This window comes from Ruditapes philippinarum, unplaced genomic scaffold (assembly GCF_026571515.1).
Source record: "Ruditapes philippinarum isolate M1 unplaced genomic scaffold, ASM2657151v2 ctg474_1_1_1_1, whole genome shotgun sequence".
In the NCBI taxonomy this organism is placed as follows: domain Eukaryota; kingdom Metazoa; phylum Mollusca; class Bivalvia; order Venerida; family Veneridae; genus Ruditapes; species Ruditapes philippinarum.
The window spans coordinates 376,164-401,061 of NW_026860999.1; the positions used below are offsets into that span (position 1 = coordinate 376,164).

The 24,898-nt window shown below is 31.5% G+C and overlaps 1 pseudogene; it reads left to right on the forward strand.

The window, feature by feature from the left end:
• Positions 1-617: 617 nt before the first annotated feature.
• Positions 618-24,898, forward strand: part of LOC132714178 (eukaryotic translation initiation factor 2D-like) — a 37,054-nt pseudogene continuing 12,773 nt past the window's right edge.

Sequence of the window (24,898 nt, forward strand, 5' to 3'; positions counted from 1 at the left end):
ATATATGCACATGCATGTATATTTCTACTGCGTTACTGCATAATTATTTTGCACATTTTGACCTTTTTTGGGATTTTTTTGTGATTAACGTTGTTTGTAAGTGCCACTGATAATGTGTAAATTGCTTTCTATAGTTTACTTTACAATATTATACATTTAATTTCATTTTTAAAGTGTTCATGAAAATAAATATAATTAAGCATTAATCTGGAGTCGTGCTGCTTTAAAGTCCTAAACCTGTAGACCCGCATCTTCATAGCTTTAATTGCAAAATATTACATAATCATTTGTGGTAAGAAATCATACCCCATATGTATTAATTGTTCAAGGAACATATTGTACTGTATTGAAAACTCAATATAAACATTCTATTCTAAGATTTATTAACAAGAGTATTCACAGAGATGTTGCTACATTGCATGTGTAATCTAATCTGTCTATCAAAGAGGGCTCAGAGAGAGAGTTCTCAGAGTGTGCATATTTAATCAAGTAGGCGGAGCTAATCTCTAAATACTAACAACACTACACATATATTCATATTGCAGATAAATAATTACAAATAAACAATGATAAACACTTAGAAAAAAAATTTAATCGTTCTACCTTAGTAATTTTCACAAATAGAGTAAATTTTCAAGTACACCGTTTAAAAAGTGTGGGAATCTAGCTGCATTAGTCGCCAATTATTGAACAATAATATGTTCAAGAAACCTTTTAGAATTAAATCTCAAACTTCTATGAAAGGATCAGATAGGTTTGCTTTATATGTTTGTGAAAAGATTATCAGAAATAATCTAATAGTCGGTTTACAAGAATATCTTTTAGTGTACCATATTTCGGATAGTTTTCTCTTTAGTATCCACTTGCATGTTTGTGTCCATTTTACTGTAGTTTGTTCTTACATTAACATTCAATTAAGTTTCTTCCGCTTCCTTCTTGATATGAGCACTGATTCATGTACTGTTCATTAACATCTTCTATAAAATTTACAGGTTTTTGACAGTGGTCAATAATCATAATGATAATAATTTTGAAAGTGAATTATGTAGGCAGGGTCTTTCTTATAGAATTTCTTTTCATTGGTGTCATTTGTCTTTCTAACCAGTGTTTTTTATATCAACTGTAACACTTCAAAAATTATTCCTTACCTCAAAAGTTTCGAGCTGTTTCGAGAGGTCTATATATGTATATAAAGATATGTATATAGACCGATTATGTAAAATATTTGATTATGTGACAAGCGCCTGTGGCACAGGGCATCTGCAGAAGACTTGATTCTGATGGCATAGAACAAAATAATCGGATGGCAGAGAACAAAATAATGTCCTGACTGAAACTGAGGGGAGTTTAATTAAAAAGTTAAAAAGTACATATTTCTAGATTATTTTTCAATAAATTCTTATGTTGATATAAGCAAAAATGGCTACATTTAAGTAGCTTTTTAATATATTTATTTCTTAACTAAGTGATTTTCTAAGCAGGTGATAGTTAATTCTTAATAACATGCTATACCTATATACATGTAAATTATTTACGTTATTTATAGAATATTGGAAAATTGTAATGTTATCATATAAGGCCATTTCATGCTATAAATGATAAATCCTATTTGCCAAGTAATGCTTAAAATAGATTTGTGGATTGAAGACCTTGACAATTTATAAAATTCTTGTGTATAATATACGTTTATACGTTAAAAAAAATTCTATTTTTTTAAAATACAATAATTGTTATTTTTGATCTGGCAATAGGTATATTTATTAAATAAAATGGTCTATATTTTAAATAAAGTTACTTGTTTATTTTGAAACTGGTAATTATATATTCATAAAACTTGTGAGTGAAATATGGATGAAATAAACACTTACTTTTATTTTCAAATCTTTTCTAAAATAGAAATCTTATTTGATTCATTATCATATGATATTTGTGTGTATTCATGTATCACTTTTAATGTCATCATACTGTAAAGAATTCCAATTTCTCTATCTACAAAAAAACCTGTCCAGTAAGTATTTAGTTCTGCTGGCTGGTTAACATCTATCCCTCGCCTTTATCGGGAGGGAGTTTTACTTTCAGTGGGATGGTTTAGACTCACTGGGTAAAATATGGTATACAATATCCCTGTGAGGTTGCCAGTAGTAATTTCTATTACTGCTATGATAGAGAAATATTGACTTATTACTTAAAACATTATTTTTTTGTCTAATATTTACTCTAAGTTTCATATTACATTTTATGTTACCATGATCACATGATGTTATAATTGTTTTATTTATCTATTTGCATAACAAAGTCTAAATAAAACATATTTTCTGTTCTATATAATTTACAGAAAAATTCAGTTTTGTTAAATTGTTTATGAATAAAACATTTGTTTCTGTTTTTCATTTGTTTACTTGTGAATACCACAACAAGTGAAAATTGTTTGTTTTATACATCTCTAAGAGAATGAATCACACGTTTATGAGAAAATCTTTGATATCCTCTAATTTATAATTTTCATTCATTGAATGTGTTATTCATTTTAGAAATAACAATGAAAAAGAATGTTTCAATTTTTGATATAATTAGATGAAACATAAACATATTATGCATCTTCTACAAAAAGTTTTTTCTTCCAATAAGTAAATTTTACTTGTTTATTGGCAAAATGTATTTCTTTCTTTATATACAAGCACATTTTTTTTTATATTTTTGAGGTCATTATGTTATTTAGAAGTGTTTCTCTGGGTCCATGTACATATTGTATTTACTTTACTTAAGTGCAGCTATGTATATTGTAGATATAGTGTTGAATATATTATTGTAAATATTAGTTATGAGTAGTCTTAATATTTTCTCTTACAATTGTCGAGGTTTACACGATAGTATCAAGAGAAAAGATGTTTTAGATTTATTTCAGTCAAAAAAGCTGATGTTCTCTGCCTACAGGAAACACATTTTATAAAAGAAAATTGAAAAGAAATTTTTATTCTGAATGGAATGGTTTTATGTTTTTACAGCCATGGTAGGTCTAATGCCAAAGGTGTGGCTATTTTATGCAGAAAAGGTTTAGATATAAAAATTAATTCTGTTAAAAACTGATGATTCAGGAAATTTCATAATTTTACAAATAATGCTTGATTGTCTATAAACTTCACATTAATTAATATTTATGCCGCCAAACATAGACAGTCTAGTTTCTTTAAAAACATTTTTTTGATACTTTAGATTCTTTTATGATAATGACTCTCTAATTATTTGTGGAGATTACAACCTTGTTCAAAATCCTGACTTAGATTATTATAACTATATAATCAAAAAACAATAATGTAAAGGCAAGAAATTTTTTAATAAGTATTATTGAAGAAAAAGACCTCATGATCCTTTAGAGAACTGCATGGTAATATGAAAAAAAATATACATGGAGACGAACCAACCCTATACAACAAGGTAGACTAGATTTTTTTTCTTATATCAAATAGTTTATATCAGTATGTACGAAATGTGATATTGACATTAGTTATAAATCTGACCATTCAATAATATATTTAGATTTTTGTTTTAGTTCTGTAAGTCATGGAAAAGGTTTATGGAAATTTAATAATGCTCTGTTATATGACATTGAATTCCTTGATATTATAAATAAAAAATAGATGAAGTAAAATTACAATATTGTTACCAGTATACAATATAGACTATGTTTTAGATCCAAAAAACAAAGATGTAAATTTTTGTTATATAATGATGAACTTTTTTTAGAAACTCTTTTGATGGAAATAAGAGGTAAAACTATATCTTACAGGCTCTTATAAGGTCAAAGAAAGAAATACTTATGAAAAAAAGTTAATTGAAGAAATTAATCTTATAGAGCAAAACCTGACAATTGAAAATAAAGACAAACTTTTACACTTACAGAATGAATTGACTGAATTAAGAAAATAGAAAAAATAAGAGGTGCTATGATAAGGTCAAGGTCACAATGGATTGAATCTGGAGAAAAGCCTACTAGTTATTTTTTTAAACTTAGAAAAAACACATTGTTCAGATAAAATTATTCCTTTTCTAGAACTTGATGATGGATCCTTTATATATGATCAAAAAGATATTCTTACAAAGACATGTAGTTATTATGAAAATTTATATAAAAATTTTGATATAACTGAAGAATCTAAGATTGATATGGAATTAGAAAATTGTAATGTTACCAAGTTGTCTCAAAATGAAGCATTGAATCTTGAAGGTCTTACTTTCATATGATGAAGTTTCTTTTACATTAAAAAACATGAAAAATGATAAAAGCCCAGGTTGTGACGGATTTACAGCAAATTTTTTTAAAATATTTTGGAATAGAATTGGACATTTTGTTGTAAAAGCTATAAACTTTGCTTATACTGTTAATTCTTTTTCTAGAAATCAAAAGCTAGGAACAATAACATGCATTCCAAAAGAAAAAAAAACCAAAACAATTTTTAAAAAATTGGAGACCAATAACTTTATTAAATGTAGTTTATAAATTAGGTTCAGGTTCCATAGCAAATAGACTTAAACTTGTTTTAGATATTCTAGTTTCAAAGGATCAGACAGGATTTGTTAAAAATAGATACATTGGTGAGAACACTCGATTATTGTATGATATTATGAAATATACTGAGGATAATGATATACCAGGTTTAGTAATGATGATAGATTTTGAAAAAGCATTTGATACATTATCATTTACATTTATAGAGAAATGTCTAGAACTTTTTCAATTTGGTCCTATGTTTAAAAAATGGATATCTTTATTTTTATATAATACTGAAACTTGTGTTATTTTAAATGGATATTTATCAAAGTTTTTCAAAGTTAAACGAGGTTGTAGACAAGGCGATCCTATTTCACCTTATATCTTCATTTTATGTGCAGAGATTTTAGCAATAAAAATAAGACAATGTAAAGATGTTAAAGGTATAAATATAGATGGGGAAGAATATAAAATTACACAATTTGCTGATGATACTTCACTTTTGCTAGATGGATCAGAAAAATTCCCTTAATACTGTTTTAAAGTTATTAAACACGTTTTCAGAAATTTCAGGATTGAAAGTAAATTTTGATAAAACTAAAGTTATTTGGATAGGCTCTCTTAAATACAGTACAAGATCTATTAAGACAAAATGGAAACTGACATGGGTGATACACAGTTTAAATTGTTAGGTTTGATATTTGATGTTGATTTAGAAAAAATGATAGAGTTAAATTTTAATGAAAAACTTCAAAAAAGTTAAAAAATAGTATAGGATACTGGAAAAAAAGAATGTTAACACCTATAGGAAAAAATTACTGTTGTTAAGTCATTACTCCTTCCTTTATTCACTCATTGCTTTACAAGTTTACCAACACCTAATTCAGCATTTTTTGAAAAACACTTAATGACTTATTTTATAAATTTATATGGGAAGGTAAAGCAAAGATAAAGCAATCAGTAGTTATTAAAACATATCAGGAAGGTGGTCTAAATATGATTGATATTGATAGTTATATACATTCTGTAAAGATAAAATGGTTTAAAAGATATGTTAGTAATAGTAATAGTAAATGTTATAAGCTAGTGATGGCTTTATTCAATATTGATAAAGTGTTTAGCACAGGTAAATTGTTTTGTAAAATTGACAATTGATAAAATTAAAAATGCTTTTTGGATAGATGTTTTAAAAGCTTATATGATTTTTACAGATAAACTTTGTATAGACAGTTTAGAACAAGTGTTACAAATGCCATTTGTTTTACAATCATAACTTGTTTAGCAGGAAATAGATACTTTTATATCAAAATTTTTTATGAAAAAGGAATCAGATTTGTTAATGATATTATTAATCCCCAAGGCGATTTTGTAGATTTAACTTACTTAGAGCAGGTGACACAAAAACAAGTAAATTTTTTACAATATCATAGTTTGAAAAAAGCAATATTATTATATACACAAAAGCTTAACATTTCTATTTGTAAAGATTTTATTAATGTTCAATACCCTATTATGAGTTGTTATATAAAACCTATTTTAATTACACAAAATATCAAAAAGAAATATGTTTATGATTTCTAGTTAAAAATCATCAAGATGTACCAACATGTCAAGAAAAATGGAACTCATTTTTTACAAATTTTGATATAAATTGGAATTTAATATATAGTTATGTATTTAAATGTACCAAAGATTCCTATATTCAGTGGTTTCAGACAAGAATAATTCATAGAACTTTAGCAACAAACTCACTTTTATTCAAAATGAAAATTGTCAATAGTAAAATGTGTACTTTTTTGCAATTGCCAAGAGGAAACTCTGTTGCATTTATTTTGGGAATGTCCAAAAATTCAATTGTTATTTCAATATCTGAAAGACAAGATAGATAATTTGGATGATAATTTTAATTGTAAATCATTTATTTTAGGTTCTGAAGTTAATGATTTTAAATATGATATTTTTGTTTTTAGAATTGAAAAGATATATTTATTTGTCAAAGAGAAAAATCGTGTTACCTACAATACCTGGTTTTAGAAATAGTCTTAAATTGGCGTGGAATATTTACAAAATACAAATTTGACCAAACATGTAAATGAAGGATGGCAAATTGTAAGAACTTTAATAAACTTAATAGGCTACACTAAATCAATTTACCCCAAAACCAATATTCTTTGTTTGTTTTGAAGCTGTTACATAATACATTATCATACATAATTGTTATACATATTATATGAAAATTGATTGAATGTTTGAATATAATGTATATTATAATTATATAAAAAATATTATTATAGATGATGATTTAAATATTATGTATATATCATGTAAGGTATCAGAGGGATGACCCCGACCCTCTCATACCTATTACGGGGTAAATAAACGGGGTTACCCAGTTGGGGCCTCAAAAAAAAAAAAAAAAAAAAAAAAAAAAAAAAAAAAAAAAAAAAAAAAAAAGATATGTATATAGACCGATTATGTAAAATATTTGATTATGTGACAAGCGCCTGTGGCACAGGGCATCTGCAGAAGACTTGATTCTGATGGCATAGAACAAAATAATCGGATGGCAGAGAACAAAATAATGTCCTGACTGAAACTGAGGGGAGTTGGCCCTAAAAATAGATATTACAAGAACTTTTGATTATTGGAAAACATCTAAAAAATCTCAAAACACAGACAAACAATAAAAACATACCCTGTAACACATTGTTAGATACATACGGCTGAACCTTTAATATTTAATAGCTGTGGAATTTTTAGCCGATACCCAGCCGATAAGAGATGTGTCAAAGACAGCTTTTTTATTGGTTATTTCATGATTTGTGTCAGATTAAAAGCAATCAAAATGCCCATTCTATATGACATTCGGTATTACAGACAAAATTGCAGCAATCAAAATTCAGCTGTGAAAAGTTCAATATTAAAAATGTAAATGATTTCCAGAAAAAAAAGCATAGAAAATTTACTGTTACTGATAGTTTAACCTTTCTATGCCATTGAAGAATATAAATTTTGTTAAGTGCTATGTTTCAAGAGAAAATATGATTATGAACCCATTTTTAGAAGAAAAAGTTTAAGTACATGTAAATTATGAACGCTGTGTCATTGATGTTGCTAAGTGCATAAAACTTCAATGTAGCTCCATTCTCAAACACTTGAAAAGGTATCAGCACAAAGCTTTGAATACTTGATTCATGGTAAGACAATGGGCATAACTATGAGAGCATTATTCTAGAAGTTATGCCCCTTGTTAACTTTTAGTCAAGATTGCCTTTTAAGTTGAATCATTTAAAAATTGTGAATGGTATGAACATGAAACTGAAAATATATACTTGTGTATCATGACAAGGGACATTATCCGGAAATCAATATATTTAAGAGTTCTGCTCCTTTTAAACTTAGAATACAAATGTTGTTATGAAACTTTATAACTTACAGACAAGCGTTAACATCACATGTGGTGCTCTTGTTACACATGTAGAAGCAAAATTTTATGTTAGTCAATAGTGTGAAGGTATAGTTTATAATATAGTATAATTATGTTAATGGGTTCTGCATAGTAATTATGTCTTAATTGTTGTTAAATGGGGATTATATTTTGCTATATTTTTTATCATTACTGACCTGACAAATAAGCCAATGGTTGAGTTAGTATATGGAAATGTGTAAACTGTTGTTCAAAGCAAAATATCATAATTGTGTCATTATAATATTTAATTCAGGAAGAAGCTTAGATTGGAGATACAGAAGAATTTTCATGGTTTAGATAGTGAAACAGTTTCTGACATCATTCCAAACAAAGAGGAAGTAACCATAGTGAAGATATACACACATGCTGGTGACAATGCCTACATCTATTGTGTTAATAAACAGCCCATCCTGTTTGAGATGGATAAACAAAAAGTGCAATATCCTACAGGTTGTATATTACTGTTGTGTGTGTGTGTTTTTTATATAAAGTTTCATATTAATGTTCAAAGTAAATAAACCATTTTTAAATTTTTGACAATTTTAATTCCTTGGTATTGTGCATTAAATGTAGTTTTGGGTCAAATGTATGTTCATATATGTAAATGTAAGTTGCAAATTAAGGATCAAAAGGAATAATTATTTACCAAAGTGTTTTATTTAAAAGATGAATAAGTTTATATTAATTTCTTTATATACATGTAGTATCAGCCATCATCTGATTTTCAGTTATTGAATTTGATTTTGTGAAATGTTGAGTTTACTTGTGCATAGTTGCTTCACAAATTTGTTTTGTATGCTGTGTATATAATGAATGACTTTATATCATAGTTTACCTGTTGTGGAGATATCCAGATTTAATTGAAAAGATTTACAACATGGCCTCCTGTGTTAAAAAAACTTACAGAACGGAGCAGGTAATAATTTGAAAAAAACAGTTGAGCTGTGTCATGACAAAACCAACATAATGCGTTTGCGACCAGCATGGATCCAGACCAGCCTGCGCATCCGCGCAGTCTGATCAAGATCCATGCTGTTCGCTTACAAACCCTATTACAAGTAGAGAAACTGATAGCGAACAGCATGGATCCTGATGAGACTGCGCGGATGCTCAGGCTGGTCTGGATCCATGCTGGTCGCAAACCCATTATGTTGGTCACATTGACCTTGTAAGCAAAAACGGTTTCCGATCAATAACTAAAGAACCTTTAGGCCTAGGAACTTCAAACTTGGTATGGTGATTGGTCATGATCAGTAGATGACCCCTATTGATTTTGGGGTCAAGGGGTCAAAGGTCAAGGTCACATTGACCTTGTAAGCAAAAACGGTTTCCGATCAATAACTAAAGAACCTTAAGGCCTAGGAACTTCAAACTTGGTATGGTGATTGGTCATGATCAGTAGATGACCCCTATTGATTTTGGGGTCAAGGGGTCAAAGGTCAAGGTCACATTGACCTTGTAAGCAAAAACGGTTTCCGATCAATAACTAAAGAACCTTAAGGCCTAGGAACTTCAAACTTGGTATGGTGATTGGTCATGATCAGTAGATGACCCCTATTGATTTTGGGGTCAAGGGGTCAAAGGTCAAGGTCACATTGACCTTGTAAGCAAAAACGGTTTCCGATCAATAACTTAAAGAACTTTTAGGCCTAGGAACTTCAAAGTTGGTATGGTGATTGGTATTGACCAGCAGATGACCCCTATTGATTTTGGGGTTAAGGGGTCAAAGGTCAAGGTCACATTGACCTCTGGGTAAAAACGGTTTCCGATCAATAACAAAAGAACCCTTAGGCCTAGGGACTTCAAACTTGATATGGTGATAGGTCATGATCAGTAGATGACCCCTATTGATTTTGGGGTCAAGGGTCAAAGGTCAAGGTCACATTGACCTCTTAGGTAAAAACGGTTTCCGATCAATAACTAAAGAACCCTTAGGCCTAGGAACTTCAAACTTGGTATGGTGATTGGTCATGACCAGCAGATGACCCCTATTGATATTGGGGTTAAGGGGTCAAAGGGCAAGGTCACATTGACCTTGTAGGTAAAAATGCTTTCCAATCAATAACTTAAGAACCCTTAGGCCTAGGAACTTCAAACTTGGTATGGTGATTGGTCATGACCAGCAGATGACCTTTTGATTTTGGGGTCAAGGGGTCAAAGGTCAAGGTCCACATTGACCTTGTAGGTAAAAACGGTTTCCGATCAATTAACTAAAAACGCTTAGGCCTAGGAACTTCAAACTTTGTATGATGATTGTTCGTGACCAGCAGATGACCCCTATTGAGTTTTGGGTCAAGGGGTCAAAGGTCAAGGTCACATTGACCTTGTAAGTAAAAACGGTTTCTGATCAATAACTTAAGAACGCTTAGGCCTAGGAACTTCAAACTTGGCATGGTGATTTTTCATGACCAGCAGATTACCCCTATTGATTTTGGGATCAAGGGGTCAAAGGTCAAGGTCACATTGACATTGTAAGTAAAAACGGTTTCTGATCAATAATTAAAGAACGCTTCGGCCTAGGAACTTCAAACTTGGTATGGTGATTGGTCATGAGCAGCAGATGACCCCTATTGATTTTAGGGTCAAAGGTCAAGGTCACATTGACCATGTATGTTTAAAACGGTTTCCGATCAATAACTAAAGAACCCTTAGGCCTAGGAACTTCAAACTTGGTATAGTGATTGGTCATGACCAGCAGATGACCTATTGATTTTGGGGTCAAGTGGTCAAAGGTCAAGGTCACATTGACCTTGTAGGTAAAAACGGTTTCTGATCAATTAACTAAAAACGCTTAGGCCTAGGAACTTCAAACTTGGTATGATGATTGGTCGTGACCAGCAGATGACCCTATTGAGTTTTGGGTCAAGGGGTCAAAGGTTAAGGTCATGACCAGTAGATACTTGATAACCCTTATTAATTGTTTTATCACTGGGTCAGAAGTCATGCATAATAACCTTATCACATGACTAATTGGCTGCTGATAGGGGGCATACATGTTTTACAAACATATCTTGTTTTTTTGTAAATCTGTTTTCAAATGTCGGTGCAGTGAAGTAGACAATTATCGTAACAGTAAAGTACTCTCGTGCCGGCCTTTTTAATGTCACTCGTATATTTTAATCCGTATATTTTAATTATTCTTTTTATTTGAATGCCTGTAGAAAGATATATCTGAAACTTTTTAATGTAACGCTAGAAAAACAATAAAAATCTTTACAGTTTGAGTCAGTATTTTGCGAAATAAAAGTAACTTTTGATTATTTTTTACACATCGCTTAATTTTTTTTCAAGTTTAATTATTTTTGAAGGGGGTAATAACCAGGTAACAAGCGATAATTGAAAAAGTTTATTTTCAAACTTTCCTTACCAAGTTACATGTGATAATTGCAACATTCAATCTTCAAAAACAAATAGAATTTGAATATATATTTTGTATCTGCGCGGTCTCACGTGTGATAAGAAAATGATCCTGAAGAGGATATTATATAAATACAATGTAAATCTATTTTCTTTATTAACATTTATAAAAGAAATTGAAAATAAACAACTTAATTTGTATAGTCCTTTTTTTGATATCAAAGCTGCAATAACACCACATACTCTTGTGAAAATATGTCATATTTCGCACTCCGCGCGTTCCGCCATCTCATTCTGTCCACCTTTATCCGATTCCGCGACGGGACTTTTAGCTATACGAAAGTGTCCGATCCTTGTAATATAAATCCGTGATTCAACTTCTTGACCAAGAAAGCTTTCTTTTTTAATTATCTGGAATAGATGTTTTTTGTATATTGTTCATGTAGAATTATAGAATGAATTATAAATATTTTTCTAGATTTGATGTTGCCAGGTGTGATTGTACGTGGACAGTTAACTCCAGCCACATTTAAACACATAGAGAAAGGTCAAATCTGCTCTGTTAATATCTATGGAAATAGGTATGAAAATATACTAATTAATTTATCATAAGTTATGTTAAGTCCTTGCATTATTGTGTATAAAGCTATACACTATATGTGATTCAAAAATTGTTATTTTAATTTTATAAAAGACACTTTAAAAATAATCTTAAAAGACACTTTCAAAATAATCTATATGAAGGAAAATAGGTTTGAATAATTCCTTTAGATTGAATGGTGTATGGATTATATCATTGTCAAGCAGTGAAACCACTGCTTAAAATAGCAGCATGATATTTTGATCCGGAACATTTTATTATGTTTACGTACATTATCCATGTGTGTTAAATGACAGAGACAGTGTATGTTACAACTCTTTAGAGAATCCACCATAAGATTATCGAAATAATATAAATTCACTATTGAAAAATTTAACAGCGTTAGTGTGGATTTGAAACTTAACTGCTTTGCATTCCTGTTATCCACACCAATTTCAATATTTGAGCTGCGTCATGACAAAACCAACGTAATGCGTTTGCGACTAGCATGGATCCAGACCAGCCTGCGCATCCATGCAGTCTGATCAGGATCCATGCTGTTTGCTTACAAACGCTATTACAAGTAGAGAAACTGATGGCAAACAGCATGGATCCTGATCAGACTGCGCAGATGCGCAGGCTGGTCTGGCTCCATGCTGGTCGCAAACGCATTATGTTGGTTTTGTCGTGATGGGGCTCATTTTTATTTAAATTAACCATGTTTTCATATGTTGTGTGATTACATCTTGTTCTATAAGTAATGTACTTTTATATTTTTTGTGTATTTTTTTTTCTAGTGAATGAATATGAGATTTTTCTCCTAAATATTTGGTAACACATAAAGTAAGAACTTAGTGATAAATATTATGAAGAAGAAAAGTCCGTCCGTCCGTCCCCTTTTCTTGTCCGGGACATAACTTTGAAACAACAAGAGGTATCAACATGAAACTTTGTAGGTAGATAGATCTTATTGAGTAGGTGTGCAGTGCACAAGAACCGTAACTCTGCCTTGCCTAATTTTTGAATTATTGTCCTTTATTAATTGTTATACTATGAACTTTGTCCGGGACATAACTCTAAAATTATAAGAGATATCAACATAGAACTTTGTAAGTAGATAAATCTCATTGAGTAGGTGTGCAGTGCACAAGAACCATAACTCTGCCTTGCCTAATTTTTGAATTATCCCCCTTTGTTTATTTTACACTTTGAACTTTGTCCGGGACATAACTCTAAAAGTATAAGAGGTATCAACATGAAACTTTGTAGGTAGATAGATCTCATTGAGTAGGTGTGCAGTGCACAAGAACTGTAACTCTGCCTTGCCTAATTTTGAATTACCCCCCTTTGTTTATTTTACACTTTGAAATTTGTCCGGGACATAACTCTTAAAGTATAAGAGGTATCAACATGAAACTTTGTAGGTAGATAGATCTCAGTGAGTAGGTGTGCAGTGCACAAGAACGGTAACTCTGCATTGTCTTATTTTTGAATTATCCCCCTTTGTTTATTTTACACTTTGATCTTTGTCCGGGACATAACTCTAAAAGTATAAGAGGTATCAACATGAAACTTTGTAGGTAGATAGATCTCATTGAGTAGGTGTGCAGTGCACAAGAACGGTAACTCTGCCTTGCCTACTTTTGGAGTTATTGCCCTTTGTTCATTTTGACACTTTGACTTTGTCTGGGACATTACTCTAAAATTATAAGAGATATCAACATGAAACTTTGTAGATAGATAGGTCTCATTGGGTGGAAGTGCAGTGCACAAGAACCGTAACTCTGCCTTGCCGTATTTTGAAGTAATTGCCCTTTGTTTATTTTTACTTTTTGACTTTGTCCTGGACAATACTTTAAAACTATTAGAGATATCAACATGAAACTTTGTAGGTAGCTAGATATAATTGGATAGAATTGCAATGCTTAAAGAACCTAAACAAAGTCTGGTCTAATTTTGGAGTTATTGCCCTTTGTTCATTTTTACACTTTGACTTTTACCTGGGACATAATTCTGATATCATCAGGAAACTTTATAGATAGATAGATCTCATTGAATAGAAGTGCAGTGCGAAAAAACATAACTCCGCTTTGCCTAATTTTGGAGTTTTTGCCCTTTGTTCATTTTTTTTATACTTTCCTGTGTCCAGAACCTTCTCGGGGAGCATCACCCGGTTCAACCGGTTCTTGTTTTTGTTTTTTTTTTTAGTTTTGAGAAATATCATATTTGGATTCCATAAAAAATACTTACTATTAACATCATTTTTGGTGTTCGATGAAAAATACTGCTACATTTGTTTTTAATGCACACAAATCTTTTATCTATATAGAATATAATGTATCTGCAGCAATTTAGTACTCTGAAAAGTACAGTAGTACTAGTGCAGCATGACATATGCACTTTGAGGGATGTGCTAGAATGTATTAACTTTGTACAACTTCATGCAGACCTGTTTTCCCCCTCGGAAATAGCTCTCCTGGTGAGAACTAAAAAGTGATTATCTGTGCTATTAATAATTTATCTTGCAAAATACAAAATCACCTTCCATCAGCACTTTAAGTACTTTGTTAATACCACGGTGTAACATATCTATCTTTATGCTTATTTGCCATGTCTGGATATTGAAATGTAAAATAATTATGTTACTGTTACAGATGTCCTGTAGGAGTAGATGCTAATTTGCCATGTCTAGATATTGAGATGTAAAATAATCATGTTACTGTTACAGATGTCCTGTAGGAGTAGGTCAAACACTACTGTCAGGTAGTGACTTCTTTGACTCTGGTATGAAGGGCAAAGGCATACATCCCATTCACCTCCTAGGAGATGAGTTATGGTAAGTTTAATGGTATATACCGGTCATAAAATATATAGTTTTAATAGGCCGGGTTGCACTGGTGCAAACCCGGGTTATAGTATGGTGAATGTCGGGTGGCGGGTTGGTAGGGCTGGTGGGGAAAAACTTTTCGTAACAGTTTGCTCAGCAACTACTTATCACAGCTACTTGATATTTGGAATACATCATTGATACGTGGTCCCATACCGTGGGATTTGATTTCAGGTCTGTTGCTTATCAACTTCCTGTTTACCGACTTACCGGTAGTTAAATTTTCGATATTAATGGTCAATGGTAGGAAATTTTTGTAACAGTTTTCGCTAGTTAAATTTTCGACATTAATGGTCAATGGTAGGAAATTTTCGTAACAGATTTCTCAGCAACTACTTATCACAGCTTCTTGATATTTGGCATACAGTATTGATACGTGGTCCCGTACGGTGGGATTCGATTTCAGGTCTGTTGCTTATCCACTTCCTGTTTACTGACTTAGTTAAATTTCGACATTAATGGTCAATGGTAGGAAATTTTCGTAACAGTTTTCTCAGCAACTACTTGTTACAGCCTCTTGATATTTGGCATACAGCATTGACACATGGTCCCATACTGTGGGATTCGATTTTAGGTCTGTTGCTCATCCACTTTCTGTTTACTGACTTAGTTAAATTTTCGACATTAATGGTCAATGGTAGGAAATTTTCGTAACAGTTTTCTCTTTTCGTAACAGTTTTCTCAGCAACTACTTACCACAGTCTCTTGATATTTGGCATACAGCTTTGATGAGAGGTCCCATAATATGGGATTCGATTTCAGGTCTGTTGCTTATCCACTTCCTGTTTACTGACTTAGTTAAATTTTCAACATTAATGGTCAATGGTAGGAAATTTTCGTAACAGTTTTCACAGCAACTACTTACCACAGTCTCTTGATATTTGGCATACAGCATTGATGAGTGGTCCCATACTTTGGGATTCAATTTTAGGTCTGTTGCTCATCCACTTTCTGTTAACCGACTTAGTTAAATTTTCGACATTAATGGTCAATGGTAGGAAATTTTCGTAACACTTTTCTCAGCAACTACTTATCACAGTCTCTTGATATTTGGCATACAGCATTGACACGTGGTCCCATAGCGTGGGATCCGATTTCAGGTCTATTGCTCATCCACATCCTGTTTACCGACTTAGTTAAATTTTCGACATTGATGATCAGAGGCAAATTTTTTTCATAACATCACAGCCTCATGATATTTGGTATACAAATGCAACCCGGCCTTTTCTGTCTTTGACCCATTTCTTTTTGTTTTATGTAGTTTTAATTTTATGTTTGGTTTTATATTTCAGACATGTTCATAAAAATATGTTTAATCGTAAATTTATTTATGTTCATTACAGAATTATTAGGGTAGTATTGTAAACTATTAATACATTATGTCTATGTAACTTTCTGAAAACCTTTATGAAAATTGAACCTCAATATTCTGTCAACTTATAATAGTTTGAATGTCACAATTGTGTGTTTGATCTTACTAAAAAAGGAATAATTATTTCACTTGGCATTATGCAGGTGACTGTATGATCTTTAAGTTACTAATTTTGAGTGCCAAAAAAAAAGAAACAAATAAAGAAACAAAATAAACAAACTAACAAAAAATAACTAAAGGTATATTTACATAAGATGCAAATAAGAGCAACTTATGTTTTAGCTTCAGTCTTTGTGTTTTGGTCCACCATGCCTTAAGTTTTAATATGTTACCCATCAAATGTGCTGTCATGAAGCATGGTTATTCAGTTACTCAGGGTTCAGATGTCACTTGTGTTATGTCTTAAGAAGATTCCCCGATAAACTGATATCTGGAAAAATGTTTTGCATTTTTAAAGCAGCAGGCCTTTAAATTTATCTTACTTTTTATTAAAATTTAAAAATTGTTAAAATTAGTGGAACCTATTGTCTATGTAAAAATAAAGTAGTTAAAGCAAGATGGAATCAGGCACTTAATTTGTACAGATGTTCAATATCAGTAATATATCTTAAATACAAAGTAATAGCTCTTACTAAAGTTTTATAATGACAAAATTCTGCCATATTTATTTGAATTTCTTAAGCAACCAATGTGTTTTGGTTTTTTTACTTGAGGAAATTGTGTTTACATATGTGAAGATGTGTAACAGTTATATGTAATATATAATAGGGCATTTGGGGATAAATCCTCACCACCTGTCATAGATGATGATCCTATACCTGTAGAGCTAGAGGAGGAGTTGACTGCTGAAAGTGGAGAATCAAATAGTACTGTTGCTGGTGATGTTGGTGGAGAGCCATCTGATGTAGTGGATAATGGTATTGGTAAAATACTTGACAAATTTGGTGACATTAAAAATTAGATAAATACTTATAAAAAGAGAACAAAACCATTAATATACCTTTTTTCTGTCAAACATGTTTATAGGTACGCTTTTAGTTTATTTTTTTTGCACAATAAATTCACGACATTATCAGTGAGATTTTCACACCGTGCTATGTGTCTTTTCCTAGGGACATCCCATTTCTCTCTGTCAGTAGCCCTAATAAGCCATATGGGCTGGCAACCAACTTTCAGTAGACAAATGATTAGTGTTTCTAATTTTTGACATAGACTGAGTATGATGCCTAGGTCCAGAACAAACTACAAGGTTTTTGTGTATGCTAATTTAGTTGGTAGTACAAGATGTAAAAACTGATGTTTCAGAACAAAACAAATTTTTAATAATCTTGAATATACAGAATTTTGTATCATTGAAATGTGGTATCAAAAAAAGCTATGTCAGAAAAAGTTGAAATCTAGAACAATGCAAAGTTTTATTGCAAAGTGGAATGTTAATGTTCCATCTGAAAGAAGTAGAAGCGGGGTGGGCGGCAACAAACTGCGCACATATAGGCAGATTAACTTTTGGAACTGAGGAATGTTGTAAAATCATCCTACTGCGCTGCCACAGGTCTGCTTTTGCTAAGTTCAGATGTGGAAGTGCACCACAAAGAATAGAGACAGGTAGATATGAATGCCTACCAGTAAATAAAAGGCTTTGTCCTTTTTGAAATGACAAGGTAGAAAGTGAATTTCACCCTGTAATGCAATGTTTTATGTATGAAGATATTCATGTGAGTGTCGAAAACCCACAATTTCACACTATGACAACTATGGAGAAGTTTATTTTTATGCCCCGCCATGTAATGGCCGGGGCATATAGTGTTACCCTGTTCCGTCATTCCGTCCTTCTGTCATTCCGTCATCATCTGTTTCCGTTCAATATCTTAAGAACGATTGCACACATTCAACTCAAATTTGACATATGGATATGTCATGAGAAAATACAGGTCAAGTTCGAATTTGGTCATGGTTCGATGATTTTTGGCAGAGTAATGCCCCTTTTACTTTGAAAATAATATGAAATTTCAGTTTCCGTTCATTATCTCCCCAAGGGTACAACACATTCAACTCAAACTTGATATATGGATATGTCATGAGAAAATACAGGTCAAGTTCGAATTTGGTCATGGTTCGATGATTTTTGGCAGAGTTATGCCCCTTTTACTTTGAAAATAATATGAAATTTTCAGTTCCCGTTCATTATCTCCCCAACAGTACAACACATTCAACTCAAACTTGATATATGGATATGTCATGAGAAAATACAGGTCAAGTTCGAATTTGGTTATGGTTCGATGATTTTTGGCAAAGTTATGCCCCTTTTACTTTGAAAATAATGTGAAATTTTCAGTTTCCGTTCATTATCTCCCCAAAGGTACAACACATTCAACTCAAACTTGACATATGGATGCGTCAAAGGAATGCGCAGGTCAAGTTCAAATTTGGTCATGGTTCAATGATTTTTGGCAGAGTTATGCCCCTTTCACTTTGAAAGTAATATGAAATTTTCAGTTTCCGTTCATTATCTCCCCAATGGTACAACACATTCAGCTCAAATTTGACATATGGATATGTTTTTGGAATGCCCAGGCCAAGTTGTAATTTGGTCATGGTTCAATGATTTTTGGCAGAGTTATGCCCCTTTCACTTTGAAAATAATATGAAATTTACAGTTTCTGTTCATTATCTACCCAACAGTGTTACATATTCAACTTAAATTTGACATATGGATATGTCAAAGGAATAGGCAGGTCAAGTTGGAATTTGGTCATGGTTTGATGATTTTTTGGCAGAGTTATGTCCCTTTCACTTTGAAAATAATATAGATACATCTTAGGAATAAGCAGTTTAAGTTTGAATTTGGTCATGGTTCAATGATTTTAGACAAACTTATCTTTCCTGAATGTTGGAAAAATTTTGAACTTTCAGTTTCAGCACTCATACTTATAACCATTATTTTGGCTACAAATATGCAATATGCTATTTTTAAAAGGTTAAGACTGAATAATTTCAGTGCCTTGAACATTGTATGAAAACAGTTTGTGTTAACATGGAAAAGTTTTAAGGGCTTTGAACTTAAAATGAAAGAAATAATTAATGCACCATCTGAAACTTTGGCTGCATGCGGGGGCATCCGTGGCATGATGACACATTTCTAGTTGTATTCTCAAATACGAGTTGCGTACGATATATTGCCAAAACCTGCTTTGACATTCTTAAGAGATGGGTAACTTTCCTTTACAAATAAGAATACACAAATTGCTCCTTTTTTATGGTTTGTTTTTTATATACAACATGTACTTTTTTATCTTACTTTAAAATATGTACATTTTATATAAAAGAATAAAAGATAAATGTTTTTTACTGGAATATAGGTTTTAAGATAAATGTTTTATCAACACTTAGACTGTGGTCTCTTGCACAGATAAATGTTTTTTACTGGAATATAGGTTTTAAGATAAATGTTTTATCTACACTAAGACTGTGGTCTCTTGCACATATCAAACATTGTTATTAAATTTTCAAATAGTGAATATTATTTTTATAGTTTATAATTATAGTCATCAATAGATGTAATTGGACAGTATAGAAATGTATAGTGAAAATAGTCTTAGGAAATTTTATTTGACAGCATATGGTTTTATAAATATCATTATTTGACTTTTAATAAATGACATACTTAATAAATGACATACATGTACTTTCCAAGGTTTAATGATATATAATGGTCAATTTTTCTTCTTACAATTTGCATTTAAACATTTTAGTATTGTTTTATTCATTGTGTCCCATTTTATACCAGAATGTAAAAATAACATGCAATAGTGTGAATATATTCATGTTATATCTTTAAATATAACATAACCTTTTAATGAATGATAATGATCATATGAAATTTGTGTAGCTAGGGGGGACAATTTCTCAATGCATAAAACAGTTAACTGATGTGATATGGTCTGTGGAGTTGTCTCCCTTATAGGCAAAAGTAAATAGTGTTTAGCATGGCTTTTTATGTATTTTATGTTTGTGTTTTATAATTTATATATTTTTATGTATACATGTAAAGATGAGACTGAAATAAATAAATAAACTGTTAAATAAATTTGTAATGTTGATAATGACTATTAATGTTTTGAACAAAAATAAATATCAGGTTTTAATGTTTTGCACAAAAATGAATATAAGAAGTGCAAAAAAATTGTTTTGTAGCTTTTATGAGTATTCTTTTTTTGCTAAAGTTTTCTGGTTTGTGTTGTATTCCATAGAAATTCATATGGTCATTTCCTTTATGTATCAACTGACGAAGCTAATAAAGGGAAACAATTTTTTTGTATTGATATTTAAAAATGTGTTGGTTTTTATCTATTTGTTCTTTAGAAATTCATTGAAATTTGAAATATGACTATTTTATATATATATACTAAGACTATTTTATATATATTCTAGGAAATGCTATAGATGAAACATCTCCAGATGACCAGACAAATATGTTACCAGAATCTCAGAGCAGGACAAAAGAATGTGTTGGTGATGATGAAAGTAGAGTAGAAGGTGCTGCTGGTGGTACAATAGATGAAGTTAACATGGAACAGCTAGATATTCAACAACCAGTCAGTCTTGTTACTTCTTCTAATGATAATTATTGGCGATTCATTGATTTGAAATTTTATTAAGATGATACAGTTTGTACAGAAAAAATTATTGTTTAAATCTTTTACTGCATTTATTTAATAAAATGAAATGGTGTATAATTAAATGATGTGGTACTAGATATTGTAACAAAGAAATGTTGTATATATCAAGTGATGAGTTATATTATTTTTATAAACTTTATCATTTTACTAGATTTGATATTAAATTGCTAAAGTAAAATATTTTTTTTACTTTTTCTGTCTCATAGATTATTTATGCCATTTTCAAATGTTTTCAATCCTTAATCTGCTGGAATCAAAACTTATTTGCCTTTAGATCTTTGTACTGAGCAGCTTGCACATCTATACAGTCTGACAATGTTTTTATTTATTAGTAGCTCAATTTCTGTACTTAAACCTTTACACACAAGAGTGATCAGTTGGCTAAGTTTTGTCTTTTTTTTCAAACGGAGAAAATTTCTTTTTATATGTATTTTCCTGCTACTATGTAAGCCCCCTCTCCACCTTTATCAGTCAGGTTCTTTCAAAAATATTTGTAAACTAAAGGTACAGGGCATTTTTCAACTCTTTTGGGAAAAGACCACTGAGTTGCTTTTTTTAAAAAAAAAACATGGCATTTCAGACAATTTGAGAAATTTTTAAAAGTTGAAAAACTACTTTATACATGGCTTTTAAGTTTACGATCGTGGTTTACGATCAATTCTAACACGACCCACATTTTTCCCTATTGAACATAGAAGAACCGAAAGTGTGTGTTATTATGCAACAGAGTCACAGTTTGACGTTCTATATTTAGACATGTGACATAATCATTTTACACGTGACTTTACCACAAAAAATCCAACAAGCTGAAAATAAGTACGGAAACAAATCAGGCGCAATTTTGCTTAATGTCAGGTAAGGCAGCATTTATTTGTTGATGTCGTGTTAGAATCGAAATAATATATCCAAATCGGTGATTTTATCACTGATAACATCACTGTTTGTTGTTCGGATGCGCATCATTATATCACTCGGGCTACACCCTCGTGATATAATTCCTCGCATCCGCACTCCAAACAGTGATGTTATTGAGCGATAAAATCACTGTTTGGGATATATTATTTCTTAAATAACCTGTCATTTCTAAAAAAAAAAAAAAACAAGTCAAATCTGTTTGAGTTTTCTCTGATGTTGAAAAGTTTGATCTTTTTTAGCAGCTATTGGGAATATTTCTTTTCAAATTGGGAAAAGATAAGATCATTTTGGATTTGGAATTGGGTGTTATATTGACCCCCAGTGATAGTGGGAAAATGCCCTGGGGTACCATTATGAATCACATTCTGCAATAGTTCTAGTTTGATATTGAAATCCCTTTAATTTGGAATGTACTGTTTCGCATTAGAAAATAGGCAGGTTACATTACATTAATTCAGCAGGTTAGGGTCAACCATTATACATGTATATTCATTACAGGAGGAAGGTGAAGATGATGTCACAGATGAACCTGCTACTTTAACACCAGGTAACATTATTATAGTATCTGCTAGAAGCAAGAAGATTAATGTCCCAGCAGAAAATTCATGATTCTGTTATTATTTTTTTATTTTGCTAAACTTATAGCCAGTATTTGGTCATTTTCTCAGTTAAGAATAGTATCTTTGTTTCTCGATTTCTTTTTCTTCTGATACTGAAAATCAAGTTGTAAAATGCATGTACAAATAAGTACAATATTTTCATACATGAAACTTTTCTTGGTGACTTAGACTACTCCACATGTAGATTTCCAATTTTGAACAAAACACTTCTGAAACACACAATGCAAAAGGTGTGAATCATGTCCATGAAATACTGTGAAAAAATAACCAAACTCAAGAGCTGGATTATTTATTTATATTATTAGCTATAAAGTTTCTTTCCTACAGGCTATATGGCCAAATAAACACTGTCATAAGCTTATATGACCTGAGCAGCTTGTGATGGATTATATTGCCACAATCTTTTATACACAGCAATATAACCTGCCAAAATGTTTTATAAGGAATATGTAATATTGCACAAGTCTTATATTTAAGGGAAAAAAAATTACTTCATTAATTTACAGTAGTTGTATATATAGATCATATGAACATCTCAATTTTCCAATGAAAACTGACATTACAACCATGCATTATTATAAGTATGATTATCATGTACATGTTATATCACTATAATTAGGTGTTTATTTTTATTATATCAGAGCGAGGACGAACTCTGCAGTTTTTTTTTTTTGTGTTTGTAAAAATTTCCCTTGAAAAAAATCAGACTCCCAAATTCCAACGGGTAATTTCTACAAAAGATGTCATGAAGTCTGGTAACTAATTCAAAAATTTTTAAAAGATTTGGTTTTGTTTTCTTGAGAAACACCGCTGTTGGTTCAAATATCTGCACAGACTTAAGATTCTTTTATGTGAGAAAGCTATCCAGCTAGCTTATGGATGATTGGTGGCTATACTGGCAAATTCCTTTCAAATACCCATGTTAATGGTATTCATAAAGTATAGATAAATGTGTGAAATAATTTCTCAACATGAATGAAAAAATTGTGTGGTAAACTTTTTTATGCCCCCGGGCATATAGTAATTGAACCGTCTGTCCGTACGAGGTTAATCTAGAACGGCAAGTTGGATTTTTCTTAAGTTCTACCTGTACCAATGGCTTCTAAGTTTACACACTTACTATCAATACAAAGTACATGACCTGGGCAAGTTACATAACTCTGGCTTTCATATTTACCAAGTTATTGCCCTTTTCAGCACTTAGAAAATGAATAATGGTTATCCTAAAACGGCAAATTGGAAATATCTTAAGTTCTATCTATACTAATGGCTTTATAATTTCCACACTTACTTATCAATACAAAGTACATGATATTGCCAAGTTATATAACTGAGTCATCCATATTTCCCAGTTATTTCCCTTTTTTCACTTTGAAAATAGGGCCTTGTCTGGTTAACCTATTTCGGCAAGTTGGATTTATCTTAAATTTCTCCTAATTGCTTAATTTCTTTAATGATATCTTTCATATTTAGTAGGTGGATACCTTTGATGGTCCTCTAATTTTTTGTGGAGTAAGCGGTCTCTAGGGTCAAGGTCAAGGTCACTGGTTTAAAAAATAAATATAAATATTTTTGCTCATACAGCCTTTATTTTTAGCTCACCTGAGCATATGCTCAGGGTGAGCTATTAGGATCACTCTTCGTCCGTCATCTGTCGTACGTCGTCCGTCGTACGTTGTCCGTTCTCACTTTTCAAACGACATCTCCTCTGAAACCATAAGGCAGATCATAATGAAACTTCACAGGGATGTTCCTTGTGTGAAGCCTTAACAAAGTTGTTCAAAGAATTTGATTCCATGCAGAACTCTGGTTGCCATGGCAACCTAAAGAAAAAACTTTAAACATCTTCTTCTAGAAAACCCAAAGAGCTAGAGCTTAGATATTTGGCATGAAACATCTTCTAGTGAGTGTCTACCAGGATTGTTCAAATAAAATCCCTGGGGTCAAAATTGGCCCCGCCCCAGGGGGTCATTGATTTTCCCTATATGCATATAGTAAAAAACTTAAAAAAATTTCTTTTAAAGAACCCAAAAAGCTAGAGCTAAGATATTTAGCATGAAACATCTTCTAATCGATGTCTACCAAGTTTGTTCAAATAAAAGCCCTGGGGTCAAAATTGGCCCCGCCCCAGGGGGTCATTGATTTTCCCTATATGCATATAGTAAAAACTTAAAAAAATCTTCTTTTAAAGAACCCAAAGAGCTAGAGCTAAGATATTAAGCCTGAAACATCTTCTAATGAGTGTCTACCAAGATTGTTCAAATAAAAGGCCTGGGGTCAAAATTGGTCCCGCCCCAGGGGGTCATTGATTTTCCCTATATGCATATAGTAAAAACTTAAAAAAATCTTCTTTTAAAGAACCCAAAGAGCTAGAGCTAAGATATTTGGCATGAAACATCTTCTAATAAGTGTCTTTACCAAGATTGTGTTCAAATAAAAGCCCTGGGGGTCAAAATTGTCCCCGCCCCAGGGGGTCATTGGTTTTCCCTATATGCATATAGTAAAAACTTAAAAAAAATCTTCTTTTAAA